Source organism: Dioscorea cayenensis, unplaced genomic scaffold (genome assembly GCF_009730915.1).
Source record: "Dioscorea cayenensis subsp. rotundata cultivar TDr96_F1 unplaced genomic scaffold, TDr96_F1_v2_PseudoChromosome.rev07_lg8_w22 25.fasta BLBR01001422.1, whole genome shotgun sequence".
In the NCBI taxonomy this organism is placed as follows: domain Eukaryota; kingdom Viridiplantae; phylum Streptophyta; class Magnoliopsida; order Dioscoreales; family Dioscoreaceae; genus Dioscorea; species Dioscorea cayenensis.
In genome coordinates this window covers 29,148-43,026 of record NW_024087813.1, presented here as the reverse complement: position 1 = coordinate 43,026, position 13,879 = coordinate 29,148, and the positions used below count along the sequence as shown (strand labels likewise).

Sequence of the window (13,879 nt, the reverse complement as noted above, 5' to 3'; positions counted from 1 at the left end):
ATTTAAGATTAAGGGTCATTAGCATCTTTAATCATGTTTGCAAAGGAGTATGCATATATATATATATATATATATATAAAGGTAAAACAAACCATTAGATATATTCTAACTTAATTAAAACATAAAAATTGCTCTATTGACAAGCAAATGAAATAAAATAAAAAGAGTAATAAGATATTTTTCTTAAAAAAAATGAGTTGGTGGTAAAATAATTGCATTATTTTTCATGGGTGACAGTAAAAAACCAAAACACAATTGAATTATAGTTGTATCCCAAAAAATAAAAATAAAATAAAATAAGAAAAAAAAAAAAGAAACATGATCATAGACATCATAGTTTAGTCTAATCTCCAAACAAAAAACATCTACTGCAAACAGTCTTACATATTACCATGCCAGATTTGAAGGTCCAAGCAGCATGAACAACTTCTCTAAAGACTTCAAAACATATTTCAACAAAAACCTCCAAAAAGTAACACTGCTGCTCCTTCAAAAGGTTCACCTGACATTCAAACAGCAATGAAAACATCAGAATTTCCAAACCAAAAGGAAAAAAGGGAATGAATAAACAACAAAAACGGAAAGTACCAATACTCATCATTCATTCTGCTTCTCAGCATCCACAAAATTTCTTCAACCAACGTAAGTTCATCGAATGAGTTTTTGCTATAAATGCCCTGCCTTCCATCTCATCTTTGTATAAAATATCGAATGCTGCTTCTATAGTTTGCATCATCATGACCCGTCATTCTGATACTTCAATAACTTTGCCATAAGTTCATCCATCCAGTGAGAATGAGTTTGCTTAATCGCTTCGGCAATAGCTTTAAACGCTTTATTTAACTCCTCCATTACATTGGTCTTTGTTTGCCTCTTCCTTTTTTCGCCTGCATGGGCTTCTCTCTTTGCCGATCCCTCACTTTCATTGCGCATACATACTGTCACAAGAACACATGAACTAACAACCGAGCAAGCAACTACAATATTTCTACTAATTACTTCATCCTCAACATCCATCAAATGATCAGTACATCTATTTTCATCCAATGACAACAGTGCAGTCATAAGCTATATAGTTTGAACTATGAAAATCAGGAGAATGTTCGTTATATTTAGGAAGAAACAACACAAATGCCTAAGTTACAATGAGAATGTTTGTTTCTTTGTAAACCATGAACTCTTGAAGAAAGTTGGGAGTGAGAGTTTTTGGAAGTGGGCTAGAACTAGAGGAAGTTGTGAGTTCCAGTGTTTGTTTGCAATGAATTACACTACACCACTTCTTTCACCCACTTACAGATAAACCAATCACGGCCTACATGACTTGTTGGAAGAGAGAGGAAAATATACAGTGATATGTGAGACAAATCTTAAACAATTCCAAGAATTATATATGTCATGCAGCCATTCAATTAGATATACTACCTTCAGCTAATTTGACAAATCCCTCAATAGTTAGATGTTCACTAAGAACCCTAACATCAAAGAGATTTCACAGATAATTATCACAAAAACATTGATCAAGCACATTATATTGCATTCCATTAAAAAGAAATTAAAATAAATTCTTAATTACTAGATCGATTACCTTTTCATGAAAGAGATAGAAGTTATATAGCAATAGATAAGACAAATCTAAAACATTTCAAAGAAATCTGACAAAGAAACATTGGATAAGACATATAAACTCCCACTGACCACACAAATCACTTATTAGTTGGAGGTTTAATAAAAACAACAGGGTATTAACAATTTTCAAAAACAAATGTCACAAAAAAAAAGATTCAATCAAACATATTTTGTTCAATTATTATTCAAGAAGAACCCAACAAAAGCCCCCAAATTACAAGATGACATTTTGGAAGAGATAATTCAAAGAAATTATAGGCATGCAATCAAACACATTACCTCCTATTAACTGCACATATGTTCACCAAAAACCCTAGAATCTTAGCAGATTTCACAAATGAATGCCACAAAAAGATTCAATCAAACATCTCACATTCAATTGGGAAGACAACAGTATAAACCCCCAAATCACAGGTTCCAAGATGACATTTTGGAAGAGAAACAAAATAAAATTTGCAACATAAGATCCAAGCTTTTAAACATTTCAACCATACAGGCATTCAATCAAACACATAATCTCCCCATTCACAACACAAAATCCCTAACTATTTAGCTTACAATGTTCACTAAAAATCTTAGAATCTTAAAGACTTCAAAGACCAATGCCACAAAAAGATGCAATCAAACAAATCCCACACTCAATTAAGAAGAAGAAATCATAAAATCCCTAAATTAAAAGATGCAAGATGACATCTTGGAAGTCATACAAACTGAAATTGCAACAAATGTGCCAAATTTTAAACATTTCCAAGAAAAAAAAACCAATTCCTGTCTCATATAAGCACTCAATCAAACACATTAACAACACAAATAGTTAGTTAGATTTTCAGTTATTAGAACCCTAGAAATTCAAACAACACAAATCTTGAGGATTCTCACCCACTGGGCGGCTTTCAATCTCTTCATCGTCACTGCTGCAATCGTGAGACATGGCGGCGAAGAGAAAGAGGGAGGGATTGAGGAAGCTCGATGAGAAAAAGGCGAAGCCATCTCGGCGCAAAACCCTAGTTATTCGGAAATCACTTCCGAAAACCAAATCCGGTGTTTGGTTGGCGGGAAGTGAAGCTGGGGATGTGGTGAAGTGGGGGTATTAATAAAAATTAATTATATATTTTATTTAAATGAAAACAAAATTATATAAATAAAAATTCTATAATAAAATTATATTTTAGAGAAAATATTTAAATAAAAATCTTCTGGTTTTCAGTTTGCAAAATACAACTTAACAGTATTAAGTCAAAAATAATAATAATTATTATAATAAATTTATTTTAAAAATCTACTACATGATATAAAAAACTATGAGACAGTTTTTAAATGAAAGAATGAATTGTTAATAATATTTAATTATTAACAGTTTATTAACATTTTTTTCAGGGAGAAATCACAAAGTTAAAAACCCTATTTGAAAAACCCATAATTTTTTTTAAAAAAATTTCTCTATATTTTATTTAAAAAATTAAGTAACATAACAAGAAGAAAAAAAATCATATAATTAATTTATTTTTTTACATAAAGATCCTCATAAAATTACAAAATTACAAACTAATTTATTTTTGTACAAGAATCATCCATATAAAATTATTAAATAACAAAGGAATTAAACATAAGATATATATCAACAAAAACAACCATTTGTACATATATCGATGCAAAATTCTAGCTAAAATATATGGTTAATTGGAAACACAACATGATCATCATCATCATCATGATGTCCACCATGTTTCTCATGTTGATATTCCATATGACATCTCCTCAAACACTCTTGTTGAAGAATAGGATCATAATGCTTTACTAAACCACACTCTTTCTGGCATTCTAGAAGCTTCTTCTCAGGTTCATCTTTAGCTTTAGCTTCATTGTGGTGTTGTTCTTTATCTTCTTCACATCTCTTTTCACAATGTTTGATCACTTTACGTTCAAGTAGTATGAGTTCATTGTTTTCATGATCATGAGAAGTACTGACAAAGATGAGGGTAAGAAGGAGAAGGAGGAGGGAGGAAAAGAAGAAGAGGTTTGAAGGGCATTTTAGGAAAGGAAAGATTATTTAAGATTAGAAAGTCGGAAATTAAGAGGGGAAGCAGGAGGAATATATATATATATATATATATAGACAGAGAGAAGGTGGTGAAATAGGGTTTGATGATGTGGCGCGTTTGGGTTTTGCATGCATGGGCACGTGGACTTGGACGTGGATGTTAGGGTTTTGCATGCATGGGCGTATGGACTTGGACGTGGGTGTTAAGGTTTTTCATGCATGGGCACGTGGACATGGACGTGGGTGTTAGGGTTTTGCATGCATGGGCACGTGGACATGAACGTGGATATTAGGGTTTTGCAAGCATGGGCACGTGGACATGAACGTGGATGTTAGAGTTTTGCAAGCATGGGCACGTGGCCGTGGAGGTGAGCATAAAATTAAGACGGTAGAGCTAGAAGCGGTGGAAGACCATCGATCATGGATGATTACATGTTAATTTGGTTTTTTGTTTGTAATTTTATTTCATTATTAATTAAATAAGGTGTTATACATACATATTTAATTAAAAGTCAAGTTTGTGTAAAAATTCAAGAATCAAAATCTCAAGCCTGCCACCTTTAAAGTTTGGATTAATATCTGTTTTAGTTTTTAAAAATAAAACAATATTTTGGTAGAAAGATTCAACCAAATGAAGTCAAGTTCCAGCATGCATATCAGAAATGTTAAATATAAAATATTAAAATACCTTTTTTTGTTTAAAACATTATTTATTTTATTTATTAAAATCTATTATATATATATATATATATTAAAAAAGAAACCTATGTTTGTTAAAATATGTGTCATATATAAAATAGATTTTATATTGATAAAAAAATTAAAAATAATTATTTGAACTCAAGTTACAACATTAACAAATTCTGGCATAATGGTGGTAAATTATAATTAAAAATTATAGGTAAAAATTGTTGGGTGATTATATGTGTACAAGTTATGTAGACGTATATCAACAATATTTATAATTGAATATATCTTATAATATTTATTTTTTGAATGGGCCTAATTGTGAAGATTTAAATAAAGTTGGGATAAAGTTCTTATTATCTAAAATTAGTTTCATAAATATTTTTTATAAATACAATGTGAGATACAGAATTAAGGTATAAATTAGGGTTTCCATTTCTATGTGAGCTATCAGTTAGAAACCACCCCAAGCAAATAATAGATTAATGGATTCGAATGTAGGTATGCTTCCTCTATTTTTTTTCCTAAATAATTTTTAATTTCTAAATAAGTGATATTAGAACAATCTTGCTTGAAAATTATTTGGAATTTATATTTGATTAGACCTGTTGGATTAAAACTTAATACTCGAATTTCTTGATTAATATATATATATATATGGTTCGCATGATCGAATTGGTTCTTCCTATTTGAATTATTTGACTTATGCATACGTGATGAGTGTGGTAAACTTGATATCCATAAACATATGCTAGATTTAATTTTAGTTTGAGAATCCGTTCGATAGAATCATATATATCTATATGGCTAAACATCATTTGCGGACGTTCGTAGAACGTCGAACGTCCGCAGATGATGCACAGTAACTTTAATAGGGTTGGACGACTGCGATTGATTTAGTTACTGTGCTGAAATTGATTGGATGGTTCAAATTAAAACACTGTACATCCCACTTTTTACTGTACTTATAAATAATGCACAGTGTTACTGTTTATAGAACGGTATGCAGCCGTTGAATTGAAATCCAACGGCTCATATCAACGTTCACAGATTAAGAATCTATGAATGTGGGCAGACGATACATCCTCTATCTATATATATATATATATATATATTAATTAATTAATGTATATAGTTGAGATGAAATCTTTAAAAAATCATGCTCACGCGTTTCTATATAGATTTAGGATCATCAAGAATTCGTTTAGCTGTCATGCATGCTCACGGATTTCAATATATGCTTATAAATATTTTTATTAAATTAATTTTCATAATTATCAAAATCAAAGTTTATAAACACAATTAATAATTTATAGTAACTTAAATTTTATTTTGATTTTGAATTTAAATAATACAACGATTTGACATTAGAATTTTAGTTTAATTATTCTGGATTTATTTTAGATTATCATGAATTTTACTTTTTATACATAAAAAATAAATTTAGTATTATCATTTAATGATATTATTACCAATAATTTTTGTGTTATCATGGTTGTGATTGTAATCGATGATTATAAGGTTATTTTTTTAAATAATCATTAAAAAATATCACAACTTAGAGTTGCTTGTTATAAGCTTTCTTAGCTATTTAAGCAGCATCTCACCAAAGTGACCTATATTGTAGAAACCATTTGTTTGTAAATAACCACGATGTTATTGCATGCCTAATCTCATGTATGTATGGTGATAAGTTTTAATAGTTATAAGGTATCTCTTGTGAGTATTTAGTCGGCTCAAAAGAAGACTTTATACTTGACTGGTTAATCACTAATGAATTGAATCTCTATCCAAAGACTATGTTTGATGTCTCATCGATTAACTTGTAGATTGGTTGTTGTTATTTGTATGTTTGATTATTAGATTCTTTGGTTAATTTATTATGAGTTAATCATTGATTATTACTCTTTATACAAAGTTGACATCATGAGTGTTAATAATATGTTTTGTACACTCATGGCATTTACATGCTTAACAACACAAATTTCAAGACCTAGAAAAATAAGGTAACACTTGTTTTGGGATATATGGATCTAGATTATGCGTTAACGGAACCATGTCCTACACCTCTGATAGATCAAAGTTTCATTCATGACAAGGGAGCCTTTAAGAGGTGAGAGCAGTCTAATCGTATAAGTCTAATGATCACGAAGAATACAATCCCGAAGGCTTTTTCTAGACACTAGGCCTGAGGAAAAGGATATTAAGCATTTGAGATGCCAAAAGATGTTCTAGTGCGTATGGTGTTGATTTTCCTCCCTCTTTAATTTAGTCAGCTTGAAGTGAATTATAATTGTCAAAAGAAAAAATGGACATTACATGACATCATCTCACATTTAGCACATGAGGAAGACTGGATAAAACAACGTAGGTTGAGAGTAATAATTTGGTATCTTCAAGTTCTTAGAAGAAGAGAAAGAGTTCAGAGTTGTTATGTGAATATTGAGCTTATATTATAGAGATAAACTCCATTTATTGAGGATCTATTTGCTTTTAAAAAGCATGTTGCTTGTATTAAGCTAGCTAAATATAAGCTCCCAAATCAAAGCATCTTTACTAAATGACATCCATACAAGCAACATGCTTATTAAAAGCTACAAGTGCTAATGCAAGTAGATCCGCAACAATGGAGTTTATCCCTATAAGATAAGCCAAATATTCACATAACCACTCTAAACTCTTTCTTTTCTTCTAAGAGCTTGAAAATGCCAAATTATCACTCTCAACCTAATATTGTTTCATTCGGTCTTCCTCTTGTGCTAAATTTGAGATGAGTTCATTTAATGTCCATTTTTTCTTTTAACAATTATAATTCATTTCAAACTGACTAAATTGAGGAGGGAGGGAAATTAACACCAAATGCACTAGAACATCTTGTGGCATCTCAATTTTAAACCCTTCAATTTTCAAGCTAGATGACACATATTAAGGACATACTCTTGTATATTCCGGTCACCCTTATACCTCATAGAGACTAGTTTCCTTACGGTAATATTAGTCTCCGCCTTATCACTTCTTATGAAGTGTTATGTTAAAGAATTGCTTAATATCCTTTTTCCTCAGACGTAGTGTCCAGAAAAACCTTTGGGATTGTATTCTTCATGATCATTAGACTGCTCTCTCCTCTTAAAGGCTCCCTTTTCATGAATGGAACTTTGATCTGTCAGAGGTGCAAGACAAGGTTCCCTTAACGCATAGTCTAGATCCATACACCCCAAAACAAGTGTTACCTTATTTTTCCAAGTCTTGAAGTTTGTGTTGTTAAGCATGTGAATGCCATGAGTGTACAAAACACATTACTTATTTTTCCAAGTCTTGAAGTTTGTGTTGTTAAGCATGTGAATGCCATGAGTGTACAAAACACATTATTAACACTCATGATGTCAATTGTATAAAGAGCAATAATCAATAATTAATTCACAATAAATTAACCAAAGAATCTAATAATCAAACATACAAATAACAACAACCCATCAACAAGTTAATCGATGCGACATCAAACTTAGTCTTTGGATAAAAATCCAATTCACTAGTGATTAACCAGCCAAGTACAAAGTCTTCCTTTGAGCCGACTTCACAAGAGATACCTTATAACTATCCAAACTTATCACCACATATGCAAACAAATCTTTGTCAAACAACAATATTTCTTTGGGTTAATGTGTTGCATATATGAGATTAGGTATGCATTAACACTGTGGTTATTTACAAATAAAAGGTTTCCACAACAAATGTCACTTTAGTGTCGATGCTGCTTAAATAGCCACAAAACTTATAGCAAGCAACTTGTTATATTCCTAATGATTACTAAAAAAAAACAACCTTATAATCATAGATCACAATCACAACATGATAACTCAAAAATTATTTATAATATATCATTAAATGATAATACTAAATTTATGTACAAAAATAAAATTCATAATAATCTAAAATAAATCCACAATAATTAAACTATAATCTGAATGTGAAATTGTTGTATTATCTTAATTTTAATGTAAAATTTAAATTAATATAAATTATTAATTGTGTCCCAATCTTTGATTTTCATAATTATAAATTCTATAAATATAAACCTGTATTGAAACGCATGAACATGATTTCTAAAAGAATTCCACACCGTTACAGAAACTATATATATATATGTGTGAGTTTATCCAACGAGTTTTCAAAGTCTTGAACGTTTCTCGGGAGACTGCAAATTAAATTTAACATATATACATATATCAAATTAACGTGTAATTTTCACACTCATCACAAATATATGTTAACAAAGTCAAACAAGTTCTGCACTAAGATCGCCATATATATATATATATATATATATATATATATATCATTCAATTTTATATTAGCATAAAAAATCAGCCCCAAGATGAAACCAAATTATATATATAATTTAAGCAATAAGTTTTAATCCAAAAGATCTAATCAATCATGTATCCCAAATAATTTCAAAACAAAATCGTTGGATGGAACTTAATAGATTTTCTAATGAAATTATTCCCTATGAAAAGTCATGATCTTCTTGATAAAAAATTATTCAAGAACAAAAAAAACATAAGCATACCTGCAATACCTACACTTGAATCTATTGACACAAACAATCTTGCGATTCTCCTGACTAATCATGCAGAAAGGGAGATGAAACCCCTAATACAAAGAAAATCTAACTCCGAATTTGAATTGTTCGCACTTAGGGATCACGGTCTATTTATAATAAATATTTATGGGACTAATTACAAGTTTGCCCATTATAAACTTGACGATTTTGCCCTTAGAAATATTACACATCATATTATTATTATTATTATTATTATTATTATTATTATTATTATTATTATTATTATTATTATTATTATTATTATTATTATTATTATCCACACATTTAGTTTACATAATTAGAGTTCTATCCAAACTTTTATTAAATCACTACAATTGAACCCATTCAAAATTAAATATGTACACATCTACATAACTTATGCATATATATATATATATATATATCTTTAAATTCCTACATGATGAGTGCAGTTATGCTTTCACTATTTTTTTTGTTCCCAATTAATTTCTAATTATGAAAATCCTGGCTTTTTATAGGGATTATTCTCATTAAAAAATCCATCAATTAGGATTTATGTTTAATTAGATCTTTTGGTTTAAAACTGTATGGGTACGTTTGATATCCACGATTTCAAGGACCAGGACAAGACAACTTCTATTGTTATGTGTTTGATTTACAAATAGGGCCGAAATACAACACAAACTACCCCCATTGGTATAACATAACTTTTTAAACTTTTTCTGCAAAAACTACGGTACAAAATTTTTAGAGAAGTACAAAACAACTAATGACAAAATTGTCCTTATTTAAAATTAAAATTTACACTTCTCATTACAAAAGTGATAACATAGATTTATTTATTTTATTTTATTTTATTTTTATTTATTTATCTATTTAAATTTTTATTTATTTATTTATCTATTTAAAAATTTATATATTTATTTATTTATTTATGTATGTATCAATTTATTTGTTTTTTTAGGATTAAGATATTAATGAAAGTTTGTTTGTTTTGAATTAAATATTTTTAAAATTATATTGATTTTTTAATTTGTTGTTATGTTGTTAGGCATCATAAAATTTGATAAGATTTTTATAAAATATTATTGTATATTTTTTATTATAAAACAAATATAGAATAGTAGAAAAAGTATTATTGTAATTTATTATTTTGTCTTCCGTACTTATGCAAATCAAACATTAATCAGTACAAAAATGTTTATACTATTTGATGAAAATCAAACATAGAACAATACAAGCACTTGTGCTGTACTCTAATTGTTTGTACTGTACTGTTTGTGCTGTTCTCCTTGATAAATCAAACGGATCCTATACATATATATATATATATATTAAAAAAAAGAAACCCATGGTAATTAACAAATTCTGACATGACGATGGTAAATTATATTTGAAAAATCACAGGTAAAAACCTCAGAAAATAATGACATAAGATCAGTTTAAGTGATAGGTTAGGGTGTAAACTTTGACTGAAGGACGGACTTAAACTTCAGACCTTTTTATTTTCCACACTTTTTTTATTTTATTTTTTTTTGGAGTGGTTGGTGGGACCTTTTTTGAAACAATTTAATTAAAATTTTATTTTATAAGTATTATTTTTATAAACACTGACCTCTTGCAAGGGTTACAAGTTATACTTTATATCATCAATCATCTTATCTATTTTTAAAATATTGAATAAGGTCTTTATGTACAGTTAAAATTATTAATTACCATTTTTGTGTTTTTAAATTTTGGAATTTTATAAAAAAATTTCTAAAAACTCTTTATTTTTCATAAAACAAATAATTTCCAGAAGAAAATAAAAACACATTAAATTATTTTATTAAGTACATATGCCAAACATTCACATGACTTTATTTCTTTGTCAATGTAACACATGACTCATTAATTTTGAACAAAAATTCATACATGGCAACAGAAGGCAATTAGAACAAGTGATCTTTATTCAATATCTCATGATAAAAATACAACAATAAGCAGCCTCTAATGAAAAAAGGCACAACACACTAAGACCAAAGAATACAAAACTCATCAACATAAATATCTATATTCATAAAAAGCATGAAATGAGGATATAATTAAAAACGAAATTTTGTTATTATTAATAATAGAATGCAATGAGGGAGAGAGAAAAGATGAGAGCATGAGGAATTTTAGTTGCAAAAGATGAGCCTGTGGCTGGTGTTGGAGTTGTGATTGTTCCTCCTCCTGAAATTCAATTCAAAAGTTTAATTTAATTATTTCTCAATTATTATTAATTTTTCTAACAAAGAAATTAATATAAATTTATAAATTAGTCAAATAATTTTAATTTATAAATTTGTTCAAATAATTTTAATTGAATGCATGAAATATTGTGTCATATCACAATGGAGGAATGGTAATTAACGACTTTGCAAAACAATTCATATTTATTTATATATCCTTCTATAGCTCTTTTATTAAAAAAAAACTTAAATTTTTTATTGACAAAATTATATATTTATTCTTTCCTATATAAAAAATATATTAATCAAACTATTAATAGGGGCAATAGTTAAAAAAAGCTCATGATACCTGAAGGACTATTTGAAGAGCTTGGGGAAAGACTGTTTGAAGAGCTTGGTGAAGGTGAAGGAGCTTCGGTAGCTGTAATAATAAAAATATTTTCATCGATCATAATTAAAGTAATAAAAAGACATACAAATTATATATCTATTAAACTTTCATTATTGAAAACAATATATATATATATATATATATACTCACAATTGCAAATACTAAGTGAAGGAGTCTGAATGTTGCAAATGCTAGGAAGATCAAGAGCTCTGGTCCTATTAATGTTGCCGAAAAGAGTTATATTGGCATTGATAAGCAAACAAAGGCATTGAACTTCGGATTTTACGACTTGAGCTAATGGTGAACAACATGAATTTGACGGCGAAGACTCGTTGCCGGTGATGTAGCTCAAGCATGGTTTGAAGCGTCGTGAGGTCTGGTATACATGAGCTAAGCGATTGAGCCGATGATCCGGTGCTTAACACCGCAACAAAAATAGCAATAAGAACTATTTGATAACTTCTTTTGGTTGCCATGATTGTTTTTGGTACTGCCTTTGTAGATTTGAGAACTTTGATCGGTATTTAAAGATGGTGTTCAAAGATTGTTGTTGTCATGTTTGAATGTTGCACTGAGTTGTTTTATAATTTTTCTAAACATAACGAGTGAATGTTGGTCATGGTCATTTTATATTAATTATATTTTGACAAAAAAAATATTATTTGGAATGCAAATGAAAACACAATGAAATTCTATTCTTTTTGTTTTTGACTGTGCTTTTTAAATCTTTATTGTCTCTCAACATGAAAAAAATATTTACTTTGGTTATTGAATTATATATATATATATATTTTACAAATTATATATGCAAGAAAAGGTTGATTTCCATCTCTATTAAAAAAATATAATAATTTAAATTTTTGAAAAGAATCAAGTTAGATAATAAATTATTGATTGGTAAAGTAATAATATAACAAGGTTAAGATGTTTTTTTATATATATATAATTATTTAGAGCCAACCAAAATTGAAAAAGGGACATGATGCCAAACAAATTATGTTGATAGTGTCAAACAAGGAATTGTAAATTGAATTTTCCATGTCTAGAACATAGGTTTGGTCTTACTTGTTTTGCTTTAGTTTACTTTGAACATTGCTTTCTCATCTCTTATTTTATCATTATTATTATTTTTTTAACAAAAGTCCAAAGTCTTGTCCATTCTAAGAAAATAACATACATATAATAAAGTCATGCAGTCATTACCTAGGTTCCTTACATGAAAAGGAAATTGAATAGAAGCGTATATTCAATGATTAATTATTTATTATAGAATTAACATAATTTCCTGTGTTTTGCAACTTGTTGGATATTTATTTTGATTTTTTTAAAAAAACTTTGCATTCTATTTATTTTAATTCATGTCACAAAGAGATAGTAAAATAATGTGGCACATGATGTCCTATCAACTTGTTCTTTTTTTTGTATATAGATATATATTTTAAAGCAGTCTAACGAGATGATGTAAATCATAAATTAAAAAAATATACATTTTTTAAAAAAAAATCAAAAAATGGTTTTAATCCTTATCTATAAAGTTTTGAAGCACAATTTTAAAAAAACATTATTGAATAAAATAAATTTATTAGAGTGATATTAAATTTAGTATATGTAAATTAAAGAAAAACATGAAGGAGAGATTTGTAGATCAAATCCAAATTTGATAAAAATATGCTATTAAATAATTACAAGGAAAAAAAAAATCTAAAATAGTGATCAATTTGCCAGATGAAAAATATGATTTTATGTTCATTATATTTCTCTGAATACAATGAAATCTTATAAATAAACTTGTGGAATTTAAAAGAAAAAAGAAAAAAAATCATGGCCATTCTTAACCTTTGCATGCCCACTGAGAGGAAAGAATGAAAAGCACATTTTTTATATTTATTTTTATTTTTGAAAAAAACAAAGTTAGATTTAAGTCTGATTAAATCAACATATTATTTAATTTTATCTATAACATAATTGTATTGATATCAAGGGGATTAAAAGAATAAAAAATTTCAAGTGAGTGCAAAGGAGCATGTTTTATTAAAATAAGTTTAAAATCCTAGAAAGTTGGAAAATGCTAAATTTTCTAACAAAATAAATCATGAATTTTTTTTTATAATATCTTTATAGTTCTTTAATTTTTTTTTAATTTGTAATAGTTATAATTTAATTTTTAATGATTGATTTACTTTTTTTTTTTTCGTAATAAGCTAAACCTTTGGACCTTAAACTTGAGCTTAACAAGCTAAACCCTGAATCCAAACTCTAAACATCGAGCTTGTCGAGCTCACATAATCCTGCTTACAGTGAGCTTTGGAGTTTAATTGCGCCAAATTTGATTGGGTTGG

At 28.2% G+C, this 13,879-nt stretch overlaps 1 long non-coding RNA gene and 1 pseudogene across 1 annotated transcript; both read right to left on the bottom strand.

Annotated features, from left to right (window-relative positions):
- Positions 1 to 214: 214 nt before the first annotated feature.
- On the bottom strand, positions 215 to 2,668 carry LOC120256406. The gene is made up of 3 exons (XR_005535292.1): positions 2,506 to 2,668; positions 589 to 938; positions 215 to 502 (listed from the first exon to the last, which is right to left on the bottom strand). It is a non-coding gene; the product is annotated as an uncharacterized LOC120256406 (long non-coding RNA).
- An 8,337-nt stretch (positions 2,669 to 11,005) lies between these two features.
- LOC120256404 lies at positions 11,006 to 12,026 on the bottom strand (annotated as a pseudogene).
- Positions 12,027 to 13,879: the final 1,853 nt, after the last annotated feature.